This window comes from Sinohyriopsis cumingii, chromosome 14 (assembly GCF_028554795.1).
Source record: "Sinohyriopsis cumingii isolate HCF-2022 chromosome 14, ASM2855479v2, whole genome shotgun sequence".
In the NCBI taxonomy this organism is placed as follows: Eukaryota; Metazoa; Mollusca; class Bivalvia; order Unionida; family Unionidae; genus Sinohyriopsis; species Sinohyriopsis cumingii.
In genome coordinates, this window is record NC_142974.1 from 51,637,566 (window position 1) to 51,664,260 (window position 26,695).

Consider the following 26,695-nt stretch of genomic DNA (forward strand, 5'->3'; position numbering starts at 1 on the left):
TGAACCGATTACGGTATGGAATGACAACGCGTAAATCTTTTGGAAATAACACACTTTGTGTGCTTTAAGCTTTACTTTGTCTAATCTGAGCGCAGTATTGGAATAGCTGTTAAAATTTCATATGATAAGCTCGTCACATTGTAGGCCTCTTAGCATAATGATACTCTGTGATGAAGAACATGTGTTTTGGGCTTGTCCACATTCTAATCCCATCTGCTCTACGATAAGTCCTCAATTATAAACCAGATAGTTTATTGATTGTTGTTAACCTTTCTTGAATGTATCTTACGTTATGTGTTTTAACAAAAGAGTACATTGCATATGATCTCAGTATGATAATGGGTACGATGAAATATAACTTTGACTCATACGTCCTCTTGTCCGTTAAGCGACCACGGACTGGTCACTAACATATTTAAATATACATTTAGTGTATTATGTCCTTATTTGCAGGTATATGACACTAGTTATAGAGATATGATGAATTTAGATAGTCCGATCTTATTTTTTATTTTCCCTACATATGTATAACATACATGTATTTATTTAAAAGCATCACAGTTTCATGCTAACTGGCAAACTAAGCTAATACGTCTTACAAAATAAATGCACAATAACTGCATCTAGAAATATGAAAATAATATGTTCAGATGTATGGACAGCATATTAATAAATAAGGTATTGTTTTTGCTACATCAGGCAACCAATTATAAGACCAGTTTATTTACATACCTTTTAAGTATCTTAGTCGTCTTGATCCTGCAAGATAAAGAAGGAAGTATATTTACATATTACCAAATAGCAATTGTAATGATCATGAAATAACTTTAAAATATTGTTTTATATGTTTTAATCAATATTTCTACAATATAAATAGTGCAACAACATATCGCTCTGTCATACTAGATACATGACGTCACTTGATGTGGTGCGTTTAAGTGCTTAAACTTCATTTATTTTAGTACATTTTATCAAGTGTTAACTGATAATAACTGCAATTGATACGAAGTACTTGCTTACATGAGCGGTTCCGTTTGTCACAAAGTTACGTGCAAGTAGTGAGCTGTTCATATAATTGATATAATTGTATAATATACTACTTCGATTAGCTTTAAATCGATTTGAAATCAGCTATCTAAATAAAGACAATAACTAAAACTTTGGCTAGTCAGAGGGAAAATAAAGTTAAGCTTGATTGTTTTGAGATGTTTTAACCAATAACATACTGAAAGTGACATTAAAAGCCAACACACTATCCAACCAACCATCCAACCAAACAACCTACCAACCATGTATGTGATCTATATGCTTACATTCTCCTTATAAACGGAAGGGTACCGATTCGCTTTGTGTGATAATTTATGGATGCTTTGAGGATATGCTGTTGCAAACATTTGTGAAGTCGTAAACAAACAACATATTGGTTTTTATTGCATCAAGATGTAATGAAATGTTACCTTTTGATGTGTCGTACTTAATACATTATGAAGCATATGTTATTAAAGTTAGTTTCTGCAAACGCATTTAAGTTTCATTCAGTCTGCTTGCTTGAAGTCCCGCTCCAGAAAATGGAACTTGACAACGCTAGCAAAGTGTTCATTTTTGACAACTCGAATTTGTTTGTAAAGCTAGTTGAGAATAAAATGTGAACAATTCTACATTCCTACAATACACCAAGGGGATACCGTTGTAGTTGCGGGACTTCAATAAACATCACCCACTGGACATGTATATAATTTTATCCTTTTTTATAGACTCATGCTGAGGTAAAGGCAAATCAAGCAAGACTTGAATGGGCCAACGAATTGGTAATGATCTTTGACCAAACCTATAAATATAGACATTAGCAAGTGCACGGATTTTTGGAAAGGAAAAGCATGAGAAGAGAGGACATCCTTTGTAAGGTTTTCCCTTCCCTTTCCTTACAAACTAAGGCGGTTTGGAGAAATTCGTCCTGGACATTATTAGGCAAATTTACTTTGAACACAAATGAAGACGAATTGGCCTAAGCTTGCATATGTTTGAATCATTTATGCGATGATCTCTGATGCGATTCTTATTTCATTCTTCATGGCATATTGCAAAGGGCCGGGAGTAAGTATGAAAGATATATCATCAAGATCATTCAAGGCCTGTTATGCTATCGTTATGATAAGTATTCACTACTGTGACTAAGTAAAACGTTTGAATCCATCGTTAGTTGACGATGGACGTGCAGTTGATCCGCCTATACATTCTTTTTGACAAAATGCGCAATGCATCATGTCTGAGCCACAAATGCTACCAGATGCTGCAATGTTGCCCGATTAAGTTCGGTGTTCATCAGATGAATGAAAGATCCTCAATGAAACCAGAACCAGGATATAATGTGATACATATTTTAGGTGTATTGTGTAAAAGATTTTTGTAATGTTTGCGGTTAAAATATGTGGCCCACTTGACTTTTATCATGGTTTTAAGTGCTAAAGAAAATATTTATTAACATTGAATCTCAAATCTTCAGAGCCGTGCTTAAAATCAGTTTTCCGTTAGTTTTAATTAGAATGTATTATGTCATAGGACACGCGATGTAATGTGTTGCATATAGCACACAAGTAAACAACGATTCATTAGTTAACATATTCACCCGCATTTTCTTATTTTAATAGAATGTACGACATTCAATATTTCAACCGGAATTACACACACACACACACACACACACACACACACACACACACACACACACATACACACAGACACAATAGCAAAGCGAGAACACGTCAAACAAACAAATATCAATATACAAAAAGTACTATTTCAAAGAAGTAGATACCAAGGTCTAAGATACAATTTTACTTTACACATAAGACGTACCCGTAACCAAATATTAATCATGGAAACAGATTTACCGAAACTCATAAGCCCTAAAGTGTGGAAATAAACATTGTAACATAAAAGGTCATGTTAGAACACGGGCAGATATGACCACATATAAACATACTTTGGAATAGTTGAATGTAATGCTGAACTAGAAAATTATTTAAAAGAAGCATTACATCAGGTTAAAACACTCGCAACAATCAATTTATCTCTGGTCAAGATCTACTAACATGATACGTTTTCAATAAAAGATAATTGATGTGGGCATGAGCATACGGGCTGGAAGAGTGGATAGGATTTCTTAATCATTCTTCGTGCTGTGAGTTGATCTATTTGCAAGGAACGGATATTGTTTTCCAAGTAAGTAAAAGATGCGCAACAGAGATGGCTAAGTTGTTGTTGTTGTTGTTCTTGTAGGGTTTATCGCCTATTTTAAGCACACGATAGGCTATATATGGCGACCAGTATTAATGGTGGAGCAAGAACCCGGGAAATGCCCAGAAAGGACCACCGACCCTTGAGAAGCTACTGGCAAGCTTTCTGACATACCCACATTAGCCGGATCCGAGACTCGAACCCACTCAGACAGAGGTGAGATGAAAGTGATCCGTAATTCAATTCAAGACAACTCGGCCACTCGGCGCCCTTGATGGCTATGTTAGTGCTGCTATTAAGTTGTATCATTGATACATTGGACGAGTTGGAATATGATCAAAATCTGTTCATATTAAATATTTGTTATAGAAAGAATTTTTTCATCCGACTATGGAACTATATACACAATGGGAATCATATAAAGTTTGCTTTTGTACACGGTTGTGCAATACCACACAATCTCTATAATGTAAGAGAATTTGTATATGTGTCTAGAGAAGCTTAGTAATTTATCTTTAAGTCACACTACCCCACCCTCGTATCATCATCATCAGAAATACATATTTCGTTTGCTGGGCAAAATAATTATACATTCCTAAGATATATTTAGTTACCTGACTAAATCAAACCGTTAAATCAAACCATTAGGATAAATTAAGATCATCTGAAATTATGGTGTTATGGTCATCTGATTGTAAATGAGAGGAAAATGTATAGATCAAATGTGGTTAAAATACTTAAATATATGAATTCTTTAATACACGTGCATATGTCTTATAACTGATGGACAAGCGGCATCATTTGCATTGTTTACTGATATACATTATTTTTAATGAAAATTAGTACTTACGTCTTCCACTCTCTCACTACAGTCCTGAAACAGAATTAGAAACATATTATAAATGGTGTAATAATCTTGGCTGATTCTGCTATGAGCTATGTTTTGAGAAAATATATGAAAAATGCACCCTGCTTCCAAATTGCTTGCATTAATTTAATGCGCATACTAAATACACAAACATGATTTAAAAAGAACTGTTGATGTCTGAACTTGATTTCATTTATTTGTTTGCATTTCCTATGAACGCGGCATTACTTCATGTGTGTTAGTGCGAGACATGTTGTAAATGTGCTCTACACGGAAAATGCGACAATCCACGGTGTATTTTTTATTACACATTTAATTAAATACAAAACCATCCGCTTATACACGATGACTCTCCCTGCACTTTAGTGGATCCTACATTATAATTGGTCCTCAATATGAATCCGTGAAACCCTTTTTGGACTTGATGCTGAGCTAACTCATGAACAGATTGTAATAACTGGAGCTATCGATATAACTGTATTATGCACAATTCACAAAAATTATATAATTAAATTATAGTCATACATACACTCTCCACTCCCATTCCATAGTAGAATGATAAGTGTGCTCATATTTCCAACAATGTTACATTATGTGGAACACTACATGTAAACTATATTCTTATGAGACACTTAATCACAAATGTAACTGTAACTGCTTCATTCTATTTTAAGCATATCGGCATTAAAGAGCTACAATAATTTGCAACAATCAGTCATACACATAATCTTTTAGAAAATTAATATCATTGACTTATTGCAAGCCAAAAACACACAGATAATAATTCATGTGATTAAATTTCCTGAACGTCTGAATGTAACATCCCCCACTGAGACAGAGTGCCAAAATATGTCCATATTTAACATGAATCATGGCTATTAAAATTAAGAGTAAATACAGATGTAAAACTATCATAACAAAACAATAATTCAATGTATCAGGCTAACTTAGAGAATTATATACAAATGAATCTTCTCATAAAAAACATAGAAATATACACTACCAATTGAAAAAGAAACCGTGCACTGGAATGTGTGACTAAACCACACACACACACACACACACACACACATATATATGTATGTATGTATGTATATATATATATATATATATATATATATATATATATATATATATATATATATATATATATATATATATATATATATATATATGATACAACTTCATACCATTTTGGTAATACTTACAGGTTGAGAAATGGGTAACGTTTAATTAGCATCCAGCCAAGGAAGTGTAATAATAAATGTACACCGCATTCAATCTTCCATTAAATGTTTACACAGATATGCAGTTGTATTGATATATAGTGCAGTAGATATGCCATCTACTGTCCACGTATGAGCTAAAACGATATTCAACTGTCATTTATTTTCACTGTTCAGGCTAAACTTCCTTAGATGATTATTGTCTTTAGTATAGGGTGGTATCACATTTTCATACGTCCAGTAAAAATCGAAATGAGTTTCATCTACCAACTATTACCCAGCTATAATCAACACAACATGCGAGTTTCAATTCATCAAGTGCGACTGGCTTTTATTTTTACACTTATATTGTGTCAATAATTTGCTCAAGCTATCCTGATACAAATAGCCTTAAATGGTGTATAAACTTGATTTTCTGCATTTAATTTTCAAAGCCTCTGAACATGGGTTTGATCTGCATGCCGCCAGTTTTGTCCATCCAGAATTTACATCACTCACATCATTTTGTATATCAAAAGCACACATTGTCATTGCTAGTAACACTTTCTCAGCTCTTATAATTTCACAAACATCGTATCTTTGAAACTACCAGACATCATAGCTAGCACAACCATGTATTTGCATAATGAAATCGTAATGTGTAAATAAAATATCCTCTAATTCAGATATTTTGGAATTTGTAGATAGGATTATTACAAACGTCGATTTTTCAAAACTTATTAGACGAATACAAGGTTCAGCTATGACATAATACTTGTTTTAGGGTCCAGTGTACCAAATGAAATTAAGTTTCATGACCGTTCTTGTCAAGCAGACACGCAGTGATTAGAGATTGCATAGTTCATATATTTGCACTGAAACATCTTACTCTTTAAGCAGACAAACCAGACGTGCAAGACATGAAGTAAAAAAGTTGCCGAAACAATGTTAATAACTTGATAATACAATTTTCAATATAGCTGTTCCATGTATCTCAAGGCTAATGTAACATTAACTCGAGCGCTTGCTTTAGTAAGGGCTGGGCAATCAATAAGATACCAAGGGCTATGCAGAATAAGCCTTAACATAAAATCACCATCTTGGGATATGGCAATTAATTGGTAGCAAATTAAAAGTTACTAGTTTGTACGTACTTACTGGAAACATTGTCGCTCTTTCATAGCTCGGTAAATCTCCTTATTTTAACGACAAAAATACACAATACAAAAGCATGTAAGCTACATAAGGCCTGTTTGTTTCAGGAGTAACTGGATTTTAATATATTTACACATGCAAGTTTACATAAATATTAAACCTCTCTTGAACTAGGTCGATGGTATCGATACATTATGTAATGTTTCCTAATAATCCAAGCATCCTTGATTTGAATGGCAAGCATACTGTAGCTTACTTGTAACTGCACCTTAATGGGCAATACATTTGTATACATTGTACATTGTGACAACAGTTGATCTAAAATATAAGAATATATGTTGTTAATACACATGCATGCGTTACAAATTATATAATTACATTATAAATAATACCTTTTTACATATTGGATGATAATATACATCTTAGTACTTACTTGTATGTTCTGTTTTTCGTTCTGAAATGAATGCGAAACACCGATGTTTGAAATGGTGAAATCAGCTTCAATCATCGGTTTTCAATAGATGGTACTTATGCTTGTACATATTCGCAAATATAAATAAAGCACCTTCAGCAGATGCATTTTGATTTAATCCCTTTTACCGGTTGTGAAATAATAAAGTTCGATCTCTCTTCTGTATGATCTCACTCCTGAATATATGAATGAGCTATCATAATATTTGTCTTTCAAAGTCAGGTCCTCAATAAACTCGTAATATCACGCAGCAAAGTTGAAATGGAAATTCGAATAATCTGTACCTACGTTAGCCATGGAAAATTATGATTATATTTCAATGAAAACTACTGAATTGCAACTGAAAACTACGCAATCATCCTTATTAGGACTTACGCTGCAATGTTCAAAATGTTGCTAAAAACACAGTTCACCATTCATAAAGTAATGGAGAACAAAACACGACCATTGTGTCATTTGATTTTGTCAATTTATTTACATACTGTTTTTACCAGTAAACAAAATATCAATCAGAAACCTAAGAATATGCTTTTTGACTCCTATACGGTCAATAAATTTGCGCAGAATGCCAGGATTGAAAAACTATTTTTCGGCATCCACCTCGATACATGCTGGGAATAAGAACCCAATAACACGACCCCGAAAAGAGGATCAATGCATATAGTTTGATTCACTAAGACCAGATACTGCTCTAATTCATAGACATATCGTGTCAACTGTACATACTGATCTAACTGGATTAAGCACATGTCACAACATTATATGATATATCAACTCCCACTCCTGATTTGAATGAATGTGTGCTAATAGTTTCGAAAAGAAACGTGGGAAATTACAGGTAAAACATAATCGTATAAGATAATTAATTACAAATTACATTGTAACTACTTTACTCTATTTTAAGCACTATATCCTCATTAAAGAGCTACAATGGCTCGCAACAAATGTTTAGTTAAAACTTAGTATCAATGACAAAGGAAGAAGATTATAAAAAGATGCAAATGATAAAGCAAAACAAAAGATAAAGATACACAAACATCAGATGATGCACAAACGATAGGAAGAGAAAAGAAAAAAATAGTAGCACATTGCCCATAGACCTTCTAACTAAACCGAAGATTTTATCTTGTAAGCGTTTGTAACTTTCGATAATCAAATTTTATTTTAGGTAATACTTTGGTATTATAAACAAACTACTAATTGCGAACTGAGGTCAATTAGAGGACTTTATAATATTGGTGGTAAGGAATATTATGCATTCCTTAAGTAACATCAGACCAGAATCATACGTATTCTTGCTCTGTCCAGTATTCAATTTGGGCTGGAATTTACTTATTCAAATTTTCTAATTCAAGTCTTTCTTAACTACAAATACAAAGCAGCCAAAAATAACATATTTTGAAATATAGAAATGGATTAAAACTGAAATTGAAAAAGGGATCGATTTTTGGATGGTAGTATTGTCTTTCAACAAAAGACTAGGCACATCACCATAAGACAGAATACCACAGGCACGTCAACACTTACTGCGCTGGATTTATTTTGGTGTAAAACTAAAATGTATTCAGGACTTAATAGTTGAGATTCGTGTTACTAACTCTAGGAATTTTTGGAATTTAATTTGCAATAAATAATGTTCATATTTTCTTCATTATCGCTTTATATTCTAGGGAAATATATTATTTTATGAAGTGTACAAATCTTATTTCTTCTCAATATAATATACTTCCTTTCTTGCACAGTGGAAATCGCCATCTAAGTACCCAGGTGTATGAAGTGCTTTCTATCTGAGAAATACATATGCAGTCACTACCGCTCCGAGAACACTTCCAGCGAGGTGACTTATGTTTGAAAAGCATTTTAATTGTGAAATGTTAAAACCAAATTGTATTATACATACTACCACTCTGTATGCTCTACTTTAAACTCACTTGTGAGAGCTCGCTCGCATCAATTCTCCCCAAGAACATGAATTTATACACATTTGCTCTATTCAAATGCCTTGAGAGCATCTCTGCGTATCTGGTCAAATTTAATTATACATGTTTTCCTGCTACAAACGTTACCGACTGAACACCAGTACATGTTACAAACATTAACTCCTCCTATAAAATAGTTACGGTAGGAGATATTATTAGGTCTTTAAGTTTGCTCTTGCAGTCAAAATAAGTGAGTTGTAAGAGCGCTCTTAAATAGGATCACTGTGTCTTTGTGTCAGTGGGCAATTCATTCTACGTTGTTGGGCCCTGGTATGCAAAAGAACGCTGTCCATATGACTTCGTTTTCATAGTGGGAATACTGAGTATACGATTGTCAGAAGAGGAGTGTTAAGTATCATGCTGGTGTCCCCACATGAGTGAGATCGGATAGTCATGTTGGACTGGAGACCGTCAGTGAAACGAAGCACATAGAAGACATTTTGTGTTTGATTCTGAATCGAATGGATAGCCAGTGTAGAGTACAGAGCAGCCGGGAGTAGTGCACTGATGGTGATACTCTAAGGATGATCCAAGCATTTGTGTTTTGAACGTTATTTAGATTCTGGAGTAGATATTGAGCTTAACCAGACTGAATTGATTTACAAAAGTCCAGTCTTGAACGTACTAATGAACACACAAGTATTTTAGTGGCATCAACTGAAAGATATTTACGAATAGAACTGATGCGTCTCAGCTCAAAATATGCAGTCTTGCATATGTTTATGACAAGTTGGTGCAATGTGAGAGTAATTTCCAGAGTAACAGATATGTTTAATACTGATTGTGTGAACTTAATGTTGGTGTTGCTGAAATTAATTCTTTGAAGGAAATGATGTGAACGGGAAATTAGTTGTGTTGTGATCAGAATGGCCTCAGCTTTATCATCATTCATCTGCATCTTGTTACATGTCATGCATGATTTCACATCAGAAATGCACCTATCTACACATTGGTTGCTTTCCTCAGCTTCAGTTGGTTGACTAGATTTGTATATTCGGATGTCCTCAGCGTACAATTGATGAGACACTGGATGCTGATATATGACAAATGAGAGTGGCCGAGTGTACATAAGGAAGAGAACATGTACAAGAAAAGACCCCTGTGGAACACCACAACATATATGAACTGGGCGGGAGTGTATTCCATTTGCGTACACAGTTTGTGTCCTGTTGACCAAGTGGGACCTGAAGCACAGTAAGGCTGTATCATGAATGCCAAATACATGCTGGAGACGATGAAGTAATAGATCATGGTTTATTATATCAAATGCTGCAGTCAAATCAAAGAGGGTGAGAACTGTAATCTGTCCGCTATCTAAAGCAGAGAGAATGTCATTAACTACTTTTAGAAGAGTAGTTTCTGTACTGTGGTAAGGGCGATATGCAAATTGTACATTGCTAAATAGACTGTTTGAAATCAGATAAGACACAAGCTGGGATAGAACAACATTTTCTAAGATTTTTTATATGAAGGGGATACTAGAAAATGTGCAGTAGTTCTTTAAATCGTTTTGGTCTAGTGTTTGTTTCTTCAGCAGAGGCTTTACAATGGCAGTTTTGAAAAATAATGGGAACTCCCCGGATGAGAGAGAGGTATTAATAACATTAGTTAGTGAAGGCAATAATGGATCTAAACACTCTAATATTTTAAAATTTTATTCTGAAACATAATGTACAATCATTCGTAGTGTACAATGTATTAAACATGATTAAGTAATACATTACAGTCATACATGACACGAATCGAAAGGGACCGTTCCGGTGGTTTAGTTGTCAGAGTGCCCTCTTTGGATGCGGATATTGTGTGTTCAAACCCCGGCCGACTGATATCAAAGACTTATAAAGAAGGTACTAAAAACTGCCTCGCAAGGCTCTCAGCTTTAATACGGTCGTGTTAGTATTGGTTGGCCTGGCGAAATGATACTCTGATTGCGTGAGGCATGATGCTCAATGTACGTGGCAAGACGCTCCAGTGCAACTTATCACTATAAACTGCCATGCTGAATATATTTCAAGGCTAGAATTCCACATCACACTCACATTATTGACAGAAAACAATTGTCTAAGCATGTTTCTCCTAATATAGCATTAACAAGTGTATATCCTTCTTTATTCGAAAGAAGTATGTGTACAGGTAAACGACTGAAATAAAAGTAAAACTATATTGCAAGAACACATGTCATAAAAAAGGATGTGAATATATTCCAAGTGAACGCAGAAAATAATATAAAATTTTATAATATAATATGCTTCTAACTAATATATCAATTCTATAATTTCTTTTTATTAATAAATATGTGTTGTAGATGATATAATAACCGTATAACATACTAATTTGTATTTATTGGCTGAGAGTAGATATGTTAATTCCTACCTGTTGGCTGTGCCTTTCGTCCTAAAAAATACGGTGGTTTTTAAAATAGTGAAATCAACATCATTCATCTGTATTCTATATACACTACATATGCATACACATATTCCAAATTACAAAGTTCAATCTATGAATTGAACTGAGTACTCCACATCAAATGACCTTTGAGATGGAGGCATGGGTGGGTTTTTGTATTCTTAAATCACCGTAACAACTTTAAAGACTGGAACAAGCTTTATCTACATTTAAATGACATTTTCGTTAAGTCGAACGTTTGGCTTCTGAAATATAATTGTATCAACTTGTCCCTGAGCCGTGTATCCATTTAACTGAACAAACCGTGATGTCAATAAAATTGAATGTTCATTTTACCCACTTTTCATTGTCGAAATACCAATAAAGTGGTCCAGAGTAAGCTGAAATCATTGATTAGAACGAAAGCATGTTTGGTTATTATGCTTTCCAGCTGTTCATACATTCAATAGATGCTACTAATATGATACGATATGTGTGTTTGCTGAGCTACGCATTGACCAAAAGCGTTATAATTCAATTGTTACCCCTCGTTTTTTAATACTAATATTTACTCATTCCCTGAAACAACGTGATTAGAATTGTGAATTACGATCCTTAGACTGTTCCAAAACTATTGCAAAAAGCAAGTACTGCAAGATTATATTCAGGCATCCATGATGGTAATAGGTACATAACATCTGATGAACTTGTTTCCTCAAGTTATATTACGGATTTCTGTATTGTAAGTGGTGTTAAATGATATAACTTCACAAGATGTTTACGTTGTCGAACTAGGGATTTTACTTACTTCGTCACAGGGGATTATGCATACTTGTAAAAGATTAGTTAACAAAACACGTCATTCCATAGAAAATGACAAAGGCAGAGAATGAATAATGGAGCAACACTCACATAAAGATGCTAACGTCCAACAGGAAAACACTACATGAGTGAGACAAATAATCTACGTCTGAATGAAAAAAATATACTGAAAGAAAGATGATACATAAAGAAGAATGACCAGAAATATATCAGATGAAACAATCTAAACAATACAATTGAATATAGAGGTAAAACATATATTCTGGTTGTGCAAAAATGATATGGTGGAATAAAGATAGAAATTAGAAAAGAACATGCGAAACAGCTTCAACGTTCTTTTGCATGCTAGGTTGCAAAGGTAGAAGTTTGTTTGAAGGATTTATTTTCTGTATTAGATAACACAAATGTGGAATCAACGGTCCTGACCTTAAAAACTGAAAATCTACAGAGAAAATAATAAGGAGAACAAGACGAGGGTATTGAAATTGATAAAGATATAGGGAAAAATTAGGATGTTTCGCCAAATGTCCTTAGAAGCTTACATCTACAAAGAAAGGAAGAAGCGTCTGATCAGTGTATTCAAATTGACACTGATATATAATAAATTGTGGCAAAACATGTACACAACACAGTGAAAATGGTAATGCTGAACGCAAAGAGAAAGCAAAGAAAGATAAATAATCAAGAAAAGAAGATAAAGAGAACATTCTGCAAGGATAACTCATGAAACAGTAAGAGAATAAGGCACATAATATAACAAGTTTACAAAGAGTACACAGAAATGAGTAAACGTAAACGTTATCGTCGCTATTTTAGCCAGTCTTTAATGAACGAAGGCGTGGTCGGTACATGAACCGTGTTGGGATTCACCTTGATTGTGTAATTTAGGGAACTCATATTTCGAAAAAAAAATTGCAGAACTTCATTGATGAATGAAAGTTAAAAATATGGAGATTGAGTTTGTCCCAAATCCCAATGTGCCAATGAAATATACATTAATAATTTCAACTCTCTAGGTACGCGTTAGTCTAAAGAGCTGTATATCTGAAAAATATGTTGTTTGCACGTATTTACTTGAAAATACTGTGGTGAATTCATAACTTGCTAAATACTCTCACATTCTGACGATATCGTAAAATCCACGATAGAGATGAACATCTCAACTACTGAAGACATACATGGTTTAGTAAAACTTGTCGCTGAACGTAACAATGTTTATAGATAAATGTATACACATAGACAAAATACTATTTTGAAAAGTCAATGTTGTTGATATGCAATGTAATTTCCCCTAATATATCTTATAACGTCTATTTCAATCTGAAACATCGTGTACAACCAATCGAAACTAACTAGGTATTGCATTGAATATTGAATGTAGTTGATTAACTCAAGTGTCAATTTCGAAACAATACACTATTCAAAACATTTTGCCCCTGATAGAAAAAAACACATATATTTAATATACTTAATGAAAAAAACAATACGCTTGACATACCAGAGTGGCTCACATTATTTATATAATAACACTGGACAACAAATTTTTACAAAAGTCATGTTACTGAAATAAAATTAGTCAATTCTTATCAATTTTTATGTGCTGAACACGAATATGACAGTCAAATTGCAAAATTGGCTCTAGTTTTTTTGTAATCTGCAAGAAATTAATGTTTACATAACGAAATGCATTCCAATAGTAAAAGGTCAACTGTAATAGCCTACCTATAAAAAATCAAGTCATTGACTACATCTTAGATTTCTTCGCCTGTCTCTTGTACAGCTGTTCGGGAGCATCTCTGAGGAGTGTCCAGCAGTAGTCAGCCAGCATTGTAGTGGACCATTTTCCCTGGTATCTTTGTTCCATTGTTGCGATATCTTGATGAAAACGTTCGCCGTGTTCATCACTAACAATACCTCAGTTGCTAGGAAAGAAATCCAAATGGGAATGAAGGAAGTGAATCTTTAGAGACATATTGCAGCCAAGTTTCTTATACTTCATCAACATGTCTTCTACTAGTTCCTTATAGTTTTCTGCCCTAACATTTCCGAGGAAGTTTGTAGAAACTAGGCGAAAAGCATTCCATGCTTGTTTCGCGTCACCTTCCAGCAAGTTGTTGAACCGGTCATCTTTGAAAAGCTCTCGAATCTGAGGACCCACAAAAACTCCCTCTTTAATCTTTGCTTCGCTGAGTCGAGGGAATTTTTCATGCAGGTATCGGAATGCTGGCAAAGTCCGGTCAATGGCTTTCACGAAGTTCTTCATCAAACCTAGTTTGATGTGAAGGGGTGGTAGCAAGATTTTCTGAGCCTCAACCAGAGCTGGGTGTTGGATATTCTTCTCTCCAATGGCTACATTCTGCCTGTGAGTCCATTCCTTCCTCATGTAGTGCATTTCCCTTGCTCGGCTATCCCACTCGTATAAGAAACACATGTATTTTGTATATCCTTGCTGCAGTCCCATTAAAAGGGCAACTACCTTCAAATCACCACAGAGGTGCCAGCTGTACTTGTTATACTCAATGGAATTCAGTAGCTGCCTTAAGTTATCGTATGTCTCTTTCATGTGGACAGCATACGCTACTGGAATAGATGGAAGAATGTTTCCATTGTGCAAAAGCACAGCCTTGAGACTCAGTTTCGAAGAGTCCACAAATAGTCTCCATTCTTGTGGGTCATGAGTGATTTTTAAAGCATTCATGAGGCCCTCAATATCGGAACAGAGTATCAGATTACTTTCCTTTCTGAAGAAAGGCTCCAATTGCTGGTGGCGCTTTCGATATGCAGTAATTGTGACATCTTCTTCTAGAAGATTCCATTGTTGGAGTCTTGATCCTAGCAATTCTGCCTTGTTCTTTGATAAGTCCAAATCACGAATCAGGTCATTTAGTTCTTCCTGTGTTATTCTGTGTGGGGTTGATGATGCACCACAGTGAAAATCTGGATCACTGCATGCTGATGGACCAGGAGAAGAACAGGTCGACTCACCTTTGTCTTCGTCAGATGAATCAAGAGAATATTCTGCTGGAGGTTCTGGAATAGGAAGTCCCTCACCATGTGGAACTGGTCTCAATGCAGACGGAATGTTTGAGTAGACTATTCTCGACTTCTTTCGCTTCGTTATTCCGCCGGAAAGAGGAGGAACCAAGCAGAAGTAACAGTCATTTAGGTGGTTGCTTGGCTCTCTCCACACCATTGGGACTGCAAACGGCATTGATGACCTTTTGCAATTCAACCACTGTGAAAGCTGTGTTGTACATGTAGCACAGCATATATGCGGAGCCCAAGGCTTGTCTTGGTCACCAACCTTGCATCCGAAGTAAAGATGATATGCCTTCTTCACTTGAGAATTGATACTTTTCTTCTGGTTGGCAAATGTCACTTCCCCACAAATATAGCAAAAATTGTCCGCGGTATTAACACACTTTCGAGGCATTACTGTTCTTTATTGTACGTAAATGGATAAAATAATAAGTTTTATGTAACAGTAGCTTGAACTGTCTCGCACAACGTCTAAAATATTTTAAATGCTGAACCTATCTGATTGGGCTTTATATAGTACACTGCTTACGTCAGCTTCAGCAGCCGCCTGGCATTAGTATAATAGGCCTACACATGTATAGTACACTGCTGACGTCAACTTACTTCAGCAGCCGCATGGCATTAGTATTGCATTGCATCAGAAAATGATGCAATCAACTGTGGATGATGTGAGCATGATGGTATTATGCAATGTTACATCATTATTCCGGATGTTGCTGCAGTCCTACTGGAGAAATTTACACAGTGAAACATAGAAAATGAGGTATATGAATATCTTCAAAACGAGAGCCAATACAAATTTTTCACGGTTATATTCGTGTTCGGCACACCAAAATACTACAGATTAGGGCCTTTTCAAGTCAGTAATGATTTCACTGTTGACCAGTGTAATTAATGTAAAAGAGGACCGAAAATAAGATATGTTTATACATTATACTTTGTAGAATTGTGGGAGTAGCTGACCTCATTACATCAATAGCTTATATACAGAGATAGAGAGAGAGAGAGAGAGAGAGAGATGGCTAGAACTGATATCATAATACAACATAATAATTTTATCTAACGATGGTAGAACTATTATAACTTACTTCTTCTCTTTTGCTTTCATCCTAAAAAAGTACAAAAATAGCCTTATTTGAAATGAGGAATCAAACAATTTTTCTGTTTTCGACAGCTGGTAGATATGCATGAACATATTTGCAACTACAAATAAATTGCATACGATATATTATAATAGATACTACCATAATATGTGCATCCTTACGTATAGATCAAACAGTTATTTAATCTAGTTCGATTCTATCATCACAATGTGTAATGTCCCTTTGCAAACAAAACATGTCTACTTTGAATCTGAACCTGAAGCATACAGTACAATCAGACGTAGCGTATTGGATATTTCACCTAAATAGGCGATGAGGCATATTCATTCAAGTTACAATTTCGAAAGAAAATAATTTTCGAGGCATGAATCCTCTACCAGGACATAAACACAGCCTGTAAATTATGGCTCATTCGGAACCAATATCACCGCAGGGAATCTTTTTGTAAAAAAGGTGAAACTATATTGCAGTTTTCAAATCATGAAAAGGAAAAGAAATAATAAGATAACACGCAATAGTAATATATATAAATAGATATATACATATACATACATATATATACATAATTATATGTATGTATGTATGTATGTATGTATGTATGTATATATATATATATATATATATATATATATATATATATATATATATATATATATATATATATATATATATATATATATATATATATATATATACTTTATATTTTGTAGTGCAAGACGCTATAAATGAATGGAATAATTTTTATTATTACGTGTACATGCCTCAGAAATGGTACAATATACTAAAAACACAACGCTTTTCTACTTGTTGGCTGAAGGTAGGCATATTAGTACTTACTTTCTGACGCTGCCTTTCATCCTGATGAAAAACGACAATAATTGAAATGATTAAACCTGCTTCACACATTTATTTGCAATAGATGGTACATATGCATGCACATAGTTTCAAATACAAGTCAACTGACTACTCAACAACCGATTCGCATTTAGTTAATCTCCTCTATGGGATGTTGTATATTTAAATTTGTGTTTCGTAACTTTCCTGCTTTTTTCGTTCAGACTATATAAATTTGCTTGCCTTAAAAATCTACAGTTGAAGGATATGTCAGGCATATCAACGGTTTCAAATGGCATATACTCTGGACATCAGTTAATGGAGTTCTCATATATCATGGTATCATCATGTTTGGGATTCGCTTATCCGTTTTAATTCAAACAACAGCTTTAGTTAGTGAAAGTAAATGGTCACAGAGATTATTTCATGTACAACGATCGATACACAAGTTGCAGTTTAAGGTGGATTAAAAAGTAACAACATTGATGCGTAGTTATCAACTTAAGGTTCTTTTATCGTCATGCTTTTTTTCTTCTGTATGCACTAAATGGTCTCAGTGAAAGGTAGAAAACGTCTGGATATACCACACGACCCATACTTGAAACGATGTTCTTGGGTCAGTACTACTGACGTTTCGTCAGTCTCTCACAAAATCATATACAAACACACTTCACTTCCAAAGTTTTAGGAAATGTCTAGCAATTACGTGTTATATATTCTGATATATGTATTATGTAGTATGTTAGTCAGTTGTCAATTACGAATTAATGTTTGAAAATATTAAATTGTTCTAAATAAAATTATTGTTTCAAATTCTTAAATATGCTATTCTGAGCAAAATGCATTGATTTTAAAAAATATATTGTTTTAAAACAAATATAACGGAAGAACATAATCAACACGTGTTGCACATTTGAAACAATTTGCCACCCAAGTGCAGCATTTGTTACAGATTTTGAGTGGTTTGCATACAATGGTGCAAGGTTTCTTTAACATTTATTATTGATACTTACTGGACACATATACAGGCCAAACAATTCAAAGTTTTTATTAGTGCGTCAAGAATGCCATACAAATTGTTTTGATATATGTAAACATTTCGAACGTTAAAGTCCTGACACTGACATTCTTGTCTTTCTAACCATGTAATAAGTTTAGATTATACTATTCTTTGATTATTGACAGGAGTGGAAATGTCAGTACTTACTTCTTCTCTTTGGGTTTCGTCCTGAAAAATTGCAAAATAGTTATTTCAAATAATGAAATCAACCTAACACATCTGTTTTCAACAGATGGTATATATACATACACATATGTCCAAGTAAAAATACATTGGATGTCATGATTCGAACTGAGTACTCCAAAATGGACGCATTCATACGTATAGGTCAAACGGTAATCAATCAAGATCGATTGTATCATCCAGCTACGTAATGGCTGCAATAAATCGAAGACCTTTCATTTTAATCTGAAGAACACTTTACAACCATACGAAATCTATTTGGTATTGCAACTGAATAAGCGATACATCGTATTAATACCAGTTACAATATCGAAAGAAAACAATTTTTAAAACATGCATTCCCTAATATGACATAATCAAATCTTGAGAATTTGCATTGAATAAAAACAATTTCCCTGCATAAAAAGAAACTTGAACAATATTTAAAATATACTGCAGTGTTTACATCTACATTAAGGATAGGAAATATAAAAACAAAACATGAAATATAAACACATCATTCTACATTATACGTTGAGGTACAATATGATCAAAATTGTATTAATAGTGTTTATAAATACGTGCACATGTGTTACAAATAATAAAGGAACATTGTTACAAAACTTGTTTGTACTTATTGGCAGAGAGTTGACATGCTAGTACTCACTTTTTAACGCTGCCTTTCATTCTAACAAAAGAACAAATGATAAAGTCAGATTATCCCATCTGTTTTACCGGATGGTATATGCACATATAAATATTTGGGAATACATATTTGTTCAATTACATGACTTGAACTGGGTCCTCCACAACATATGCGCACTGACGTAATCCCCACTATGGGTTGTGGTATAATTAAATCATCTAATCTCACTGCATCTGGCTTTCTCATTCCTTAATATATCAGTTAGCTATACTTCAGATGTTTGTGATGTATTATGCAATGTTTTCTCCAACCAAAATATCAAAGGCATAACTACGAATATGCTACACCGAGCATATCCACGTGATAAATGGGCGCGGAACGCCTGTATTGCAATATTATTTCCGAGCATAAATGTTTACAACATATATGATGAGATAAGGAATAGGACGAATCCTAAAGGGGAACACAAAATAAAGATTGATTCACAATTTGTCAACACGTACACTTTAAGATATGTAGGTTGGTTTAAAGATGCCATTATTCATAGGAAATACAACCGATGGAGAGGAAATATCTAATTAACACACTAAATAGGCATAGGCCCAAAAAGACGAGACAATATAAGTATGCCAAAAAAAAGTCGGAAATTGAAACGGATGAACGGTATGGTAGATAAGAAATGGATACAAAACAAGTTGAGGAAAATTGAGATAACACAGGAAACTGTGCAAGGAATGAAAATAGAACGTATAATAATTAACTAATATAGTTGAAAAATATGAACAAGATACAGAACTAGAAACATATGATACATGCGTTAGAATCACGAGGTTCAGACAAATAAAATAAAATGAAAACACTACAAATGCAATGACACAAAAAACAGAAAACTTCAATCTAACAACACAAGAGAAGCGAGCCAGAAAAGCAATATATAGGAGGATGACACATTCAAGTGAAGGCGATGCAAACAATTCGAAACAGAAAATATGGAAACTACAAAAAGGTCAGGATAAAAAGCAAGTCGAAGTAAAAGGAATTGGTGAATTATTCGTTAGCCATTTGCAAATATGTGCAAAAGACATTTGAACAAACCTAGCTGTGGCTATGCTATTTGGGGTATCATAAGAGAAAACATACGTATATTTATAAGGAAGATAGCCAGACCTTCTATTGACAGTGATGGCTGCAAGAAATATAAAGCTTAATAATCATATAAAAATTTAGAGTTTGCTTCAAGTTTCAAAATCAACTTCACTGACGTGAACACTATAGATGGGACCAAATATAACCCTTGAATATGAGATGATGGTTGCTTTGTAGGAGGGACAGTCCGTTATATGTTCTTCCTTGAGTGACATGTGCGTATGTCAGGCAGACTCATTTCGGCTCTCCCCTGCAAGGACCCAAAACTGGTTACCTCAGCCTAAGATTTCGGGGTTTGGATAAAACACGATTTAATATGTTTGACTCAAATAGCTCATCACATAATTGAAACACGTTTAATATTTTAAATAATTAACAACGGTAATATTAAAACACTTCTAGCCATACGTGACAGTCTGAACCTAGAAAGAAAACACTAACAAATTATACAACAATATGATTTTCGCACTTAATTTGTCTCTGTATTTTATGTTATATAGATAGAGCAAAACTCAACATAACTTGATCTAAGTTAGCAAACCCAATTACAGTATGAAATAAAAGATCGTACAACACATTACTACACGATGGATGTGTATCATAACTCATCGACCATAATTTCAAATGCTACTAGCAATACAAGCCGCTACGAAAAGGGATGTAATGAAGGCAAATTGGCCCAACCGGTTACATACCTCAAGGGGTAAGTACTAACGAAAACAATGCAAAATAAGATGTAAGAAAATATAATAATTGAAATGGAACATAATATAAATTTCATTCAAATACTTTTCGCAAAATATGGTTTGTGGTTTTGTGAAATATTAAATACACTAATGGAACGCAAAGACATAGCTATCGATTATATAATATTTATCGACGTATAAATGCCGAGCGTGATATTGATATGTTTTATACAATTCCTGAATAAATACAAGGTTTGGTTACAACAAAATGCTTGTTCTAAGGCCGGGTGTGTCGACCATATTTATCATCAATCGATCTCAAGCCATAGTTCTTAGATGTGTATCTGGAAAATACATGCTGAAAGAGGATCACTAATGTCAGCATGATTGTTTGGTACTCGACTGGTTTACTGTTGATTAAAAGTGTATATTGCGCAGAGTACATTTGTTACATATTGACTGCATTACACATCCCCGCCAGCATATCTGGTCATACGGTTATTACTCATATAATTTTAGCTAAAATGATATAGACTGGACACTTAGATTTTCCTAAATCTCAGTTATTTCTATATATGTTCTGGTTGTGACAAAGAACGTTAACATGATCAAACATTTGACCGTATTTCAATCGTAAAAGTCTGGAAACTTAAATATAGGGTATCATTGAATATTGCTACCCATGACTTATCATTGTGAATTATAGGACAAACAGACAAGCACACTTATTAACATTACTTATGCGGGAATAAGCTTTTCAAAATCTATCTAAGGTGTGCTCTGTTGTTAGCGAGACATTAAATACGTAACCAGTTGGTTGGCTGGGCAGATTATGCCGTAAAGTACTACATCCGTTTTGAAATTATTTCAAATAGTATATAGTAATGAAAAGATAACGTTGAACGTATTTGCTCGAAGCATTGAAGCCCATTCATAACTCATTAAATGTTATCAACTTCTGATTTTATCATGAAATACATAGTTTAAAGGAACACCTCAACTGCAGAAGGCCTAATTAGCTTCACGACTTGTATCTTGACTTTATTGGTACATTATGTAATGTCCCAAGGTAAATTAAGTATTGTTGATTTTAATCGTAAACATCATGTACAACAAGACATAGCAGACATGATATTTCAGCCGAATATGTAATGCAGTGTATCAATACAGGTCACGGGGGCCCGAGCGGCCGAGTGGTCTAAAGCGATCACCGTTACGGATCGCTGCTGTCTCACCTCTGTTCGAGTCTTGGGTTCGGTCAATGTGGGTACTTAAGAAAGCTTGCCAGTAGCTTCTCGTGGGTCGGTGGTTCTTTCCATGGTTTATCTGGGTTCTTCCTCAAACATTGATACTGGCCTCCATGTATAGCCTATCTTGTGTTGAAAAATGGCGTTAAACCCTACAACAACAACACCAACAACAATACAAATAACAATATTCTAATAAGGTTTCCCCTGACACAAACTACACAATGACTGAATCTCCTATATAACTGGAACTCAATATGCATGCAGAAAAATCTTAATAAAAGTGAAACTATACAATAATAAAATGGTATGTATAATATATATATATATATATATATATATATATATATATATATATATATATATATATATATATATATATATATATATATATATATATATATATATATTATAATTATTGCAAACAGCGACATACATCTTATGAATAGTTTGTATATATCTACATATCTTTTAAATCATTTATTAACTGTACAATGTAATAATATGTGCTTATAGTAGAACTATCAGTGCTTACATCTTGATTTTGCCATTCGTCCTGAAAAAGCGTTATTTGAAACAGTGAATTAAACTGACTGAGCACATATATTATAAAAATATGATTTATATGCATGCACATATTTGCAAGCACGAACACAGTGGTTTCCCCGAATGGCTCGCTTAACATGGGTACGTGACAAAGTCTGCCAGTACCTTCTCGTTGGTCGTTGGCTTTTCCCGGGATTTTTCAGGGTTCTTTCTCCACCAGTTATACTGGCCGCCATGCAAAGACTATATTATATTGAAAAATGGTGTTAAACCCTACAACAACAGCAACAACAACCTTAGATGTATTGACTAGAACAAAATTCTCCACGACATCTACACATAATTACTCCAAACCGTGCCTTATCGGGATCGGCTGGATCATTACCCTATAAAATATCTCCTATTAAATCAAAACAATTTTTATTTTAATCTTAATCATATTACACAAAACCACATGTAGCATATTAGGCATTGCACATAAACAGGTGATAGAACACAGTATTGCAATTTACAACATCGATCGAACACAATATGTTAAGAATTATTACGCAATAAAAACATAAACAATGTATGAATAGTATTCTTGAATAAATATTCACATCACCACTGTAAAAGAACTTTGAAGTAAGCGAAACTATGTTGAAGACTTCAAGTCAAACACTAGGATAGGAAATACTAAAATAAGACGGAATATTACAAATATTTTTTCTTATTGTAGTGAAAGATGATCTAAACCTTACTAATTTATTTTTATTAGTACGTGTACATGTTTATAAATGATATAATAAGATGATAGCATAATACTTTTGTACCTTTTTGGATGAGAGTAGACATGATAGAACTTACTTGTTGACGCCTCTTTTCTTCCTGAAGAAAACAAAATGGCAAACTTTGAAATAATGCAATCACATTCGCCGATCTGTATTCAATTTATGATACATATGCTTGTACATAGTTGCAAATACAAACATGTCATGACTTGAACTCAATACATATGCCTATTGAGAGAATCTATATGGCTTGTGATATACTTAAATCTTAGTATGTCACCGCACTGAAGATACGAATGGGTCAGGTTTATTAAAGATTGTAATTTGCAAGCGCTCTGGGGCAGCAGGACATCAGTCAAATGTATTCTTAAGTTTCATTTTATCATGTTGGCTTTGATTCGCTTATCCTTATGATACAATTACATTGTAAGCTAGTAGAAGTATTTGCCTACAAAGTTTACATTTCACTGTCAATTGATAAATATAGATAGTGCAGACAAATTTGAATTTAAATATTATAGCATTGATTTATAGTTTCCAATTTAAGCCTGCATGATCTTTATGCTATTTAAGTTGTTGATACACTTTACTATCACAAAGGACGTGTCGAGCACTTGCAAACTACATAAAATTGAAAGATTGTCCTGGGGTCTGTAGTAATGATGTTTTGTCGATCCCACGCACACAAATTTGTGTTACAATGTCATCGCGATTCACATACCCCGGCAGCATTGCTGCATATCTGGTAAAACGTTTATTAATCATGTCATTCTATTTCAAAAGCCTTTAGACTGGACACCTATACATGTGGCAAAACACGTCTATTGATATAAATACTCAAGGCGTGATATACAGCGTTAATATGATCATGATTGTTTCAGTATTTCAAACATTATAGCCAGTGAACTGAAACTGAGGAGATAATGCCACATTCCTACCATGATCTGTATTTGCGAATTATGAAATATACATGTACAGTCAAATATGACTACACATGTATAAATCTAAGACAATAATGTTTGAAACTTTATGCAAGGCTTGTAATATGATGTGCTGGGCAATCATACAGTCCGCGCGGGAATGTTACATACAATTATTACTTGGTACAAGAAAATGCCAAAAGAACGTAATTAAAGTATTATTATCGAAACGCATTTGATTATAAAACTGGGTATGGAACCTAAAGAACAATGAGAAAGCAAAATTATTCCGCTTGCCAAGCGCGCGGAATTTGGGCATATACTTTATTTAAGTGTAAACAGTTGACACATTACACATACAATTGTAGCTGACGCAGTCCAGTACATTAATAAAAAAATGTTCCGGTGTTCAAATTAAGCAAACACCCCTTTTTACTTCAAAATATCATGTTACGATCGAAAACATAACCAAACCAAGCAGAGACATTATAAAACTTTAATCCAGCATGCGTTCCGGAATCATGCCACGGATATCACGATGAAACAGCATTCACGTCAGAATTTAAGGCCCATATTATTTGTTCATGGGAGTAATCAACAAAAATGATTTTTTCACCATACATAACATCACTGTCATAGCTTCATAGTGGTGCATTTGTTTGCTTGAATGATACAGATAACAAGGACATCGCATATGAAATCGTCAAAGGTTATATAATTATTACGATGTTTAAAAATTGATCTAGGGAAATATATATAAGTTAGCAAATTCAGCTTTATTTTTTCTCTAAAACAAACGTATTGGCGTGTTAGTTACATACCAGTATCAAAGTATGTTCACCACGATAGGAGTTAAACATGAAAAGAATAACGGCCGATGTTTTAGTGGATGTTGAAATTTGTGATAATACATATCAACCCAAAGCAAAACGAAAATGCTTGAGAGAACTTAATGTTAGTAACGTTTAACTTCCCGTGCAGGTTACATAAATTTATAAGTTTTAGTGAATCAACCCTTTATCCATTTAGCAACAGTAGAAACAGCGTGAACATTTTTAGTACGTGCCATTCACCAAACCATGGTAAGATATATGGCTCAGACACCCGCGTTTCATCTATTTGTTACAGTTTATGAATTAAACACTCTAGTGAAAAAACTGGCAGAGAATGGCAATGATCGCTTTACAATTATTCGTCGATATGGCGGGGTTTTCCCTACTGAAATGAAGAATTAAGACTGCTGAGTGATAAGGAAATGCATGCCTATGTGTAAACGAGCATCTGGGACTAGACTGTTGAAACTCATTTATCACAGATTCAGGCATATATTTCGTCGATGTCTTGCGATGAAATTTAAGCAACGATTGCGGACAAGAAACAATGTTTGGCCTGCACTGGAATGTAAAACCCTCTCGACTGTCATGATCTGTAATTTACCCAGAGATACATCTGTTCACGGAAATCAGCAGGCTTTCCGTGATTACAAGTTTTTCATCGCGCACCACATTTCATTGAGGATATAGCTTATGCTCCGCTTGAAACAGATCAAAAGTGTACTTAGAATTGCTAGTTTTTCTACAAGATTAAGCACTGGGGATTACATGAAGATGTTGTACACATATACATATTCATTGATTACGCACCTAACCATAGATGACTTTCACGTGTGCATAGCTGAACCAAGTTTATCCTATTAATTGGCTAGCATTGCTTAATCGAAATTATGTATCTTTTCTTAATCTCGTAATCTCAGCTATATTGATCATAGTAGTGTTCAGGCGTCAACTTACATACACGTTACATACATATATACACACGTTAATTAGCACAACACAGTTATCTCAGGAGATCGATGTAATGTATTTTAATAAATATATAATTGGAATAATGGCTTTTTTACCTTGATATAAATGCCCAGTTCTGCATAGAGCATGTGCACTTTCTTATTATGTTAATACGAAAGAAAGAAAATGTATTTAAACATCAAACTTCATTACATTATTCATTGTAACTAAATTCATAATCTAATCTGCATGTTATACTATTGTTTCTTTTGTGCAATATGTGTTTACGTTTACCTTCATCTTGGAAAGTTATATACATGTTGTATCATCGTGTATTTGTGAGAACAATCGATTATGTGCCAAAGAAAAACCGAAGAATATCGCATTGTAATATCAGAAATTGTGCACATTACAATGATAGTTGAGCCTAAGGAAGACATACGTTTATATCACTAACATCACGGGTAAATGGCAATTTAAATTCCAGCAATATTGATTTCGTAAATTATACAAGTGTCTTAAAATTCCTATACGTCTTATACATTCGTAAAATCTATATACTGAATCAGTGTATATTATTCATTCATGTATTATTACTTACATTGGTGTACCTCTTGCTGGACTAAAAA

The 26,695-nt window shown here is 34.0% G+C and overlaps 1 long non-coding RNA gene across 1 annotated transcript in view; it reads right to left on the reverse strand.

Annotated features, from left to right (window-relative positions):
- LOC149783791 (uncharacterized) overlaps positions 1-26,695 on the reverse strand; it is a 27,484-nt gene extending 789 nt beyond the window's left edge. The window contains exons 1-11 of the long non-coding RNA XR_016413668.1: positions 26,668-26,695; positions 23,439-23,459; positions 22,582-22,602; positions 18,989-19,009; positions 18,307-18,327; positions 17,103-17,123; positions 16,251-16,271; positions 11,290-11,310; positions 6,899-6,919; positions 4,088-4,111; positions 733-759 (exon numbers count right to left, since the gene is read on the reverse strand). This is a non-coding gene — a long non-coding RNA (uncharacterized LOC149783791). The remainder of the gene's footprint in view (positions 1-732; positions 760-4,087; positions 4,112-6,898; positions 6,920-11,289; positions 11,311-16,250; positions 16,272-17,102; positions 17,124-18,306; positions 18,328-18,988; positions 19,010-22,581; positions 22,603-23,438; positions 23,460-26,667) is intronic.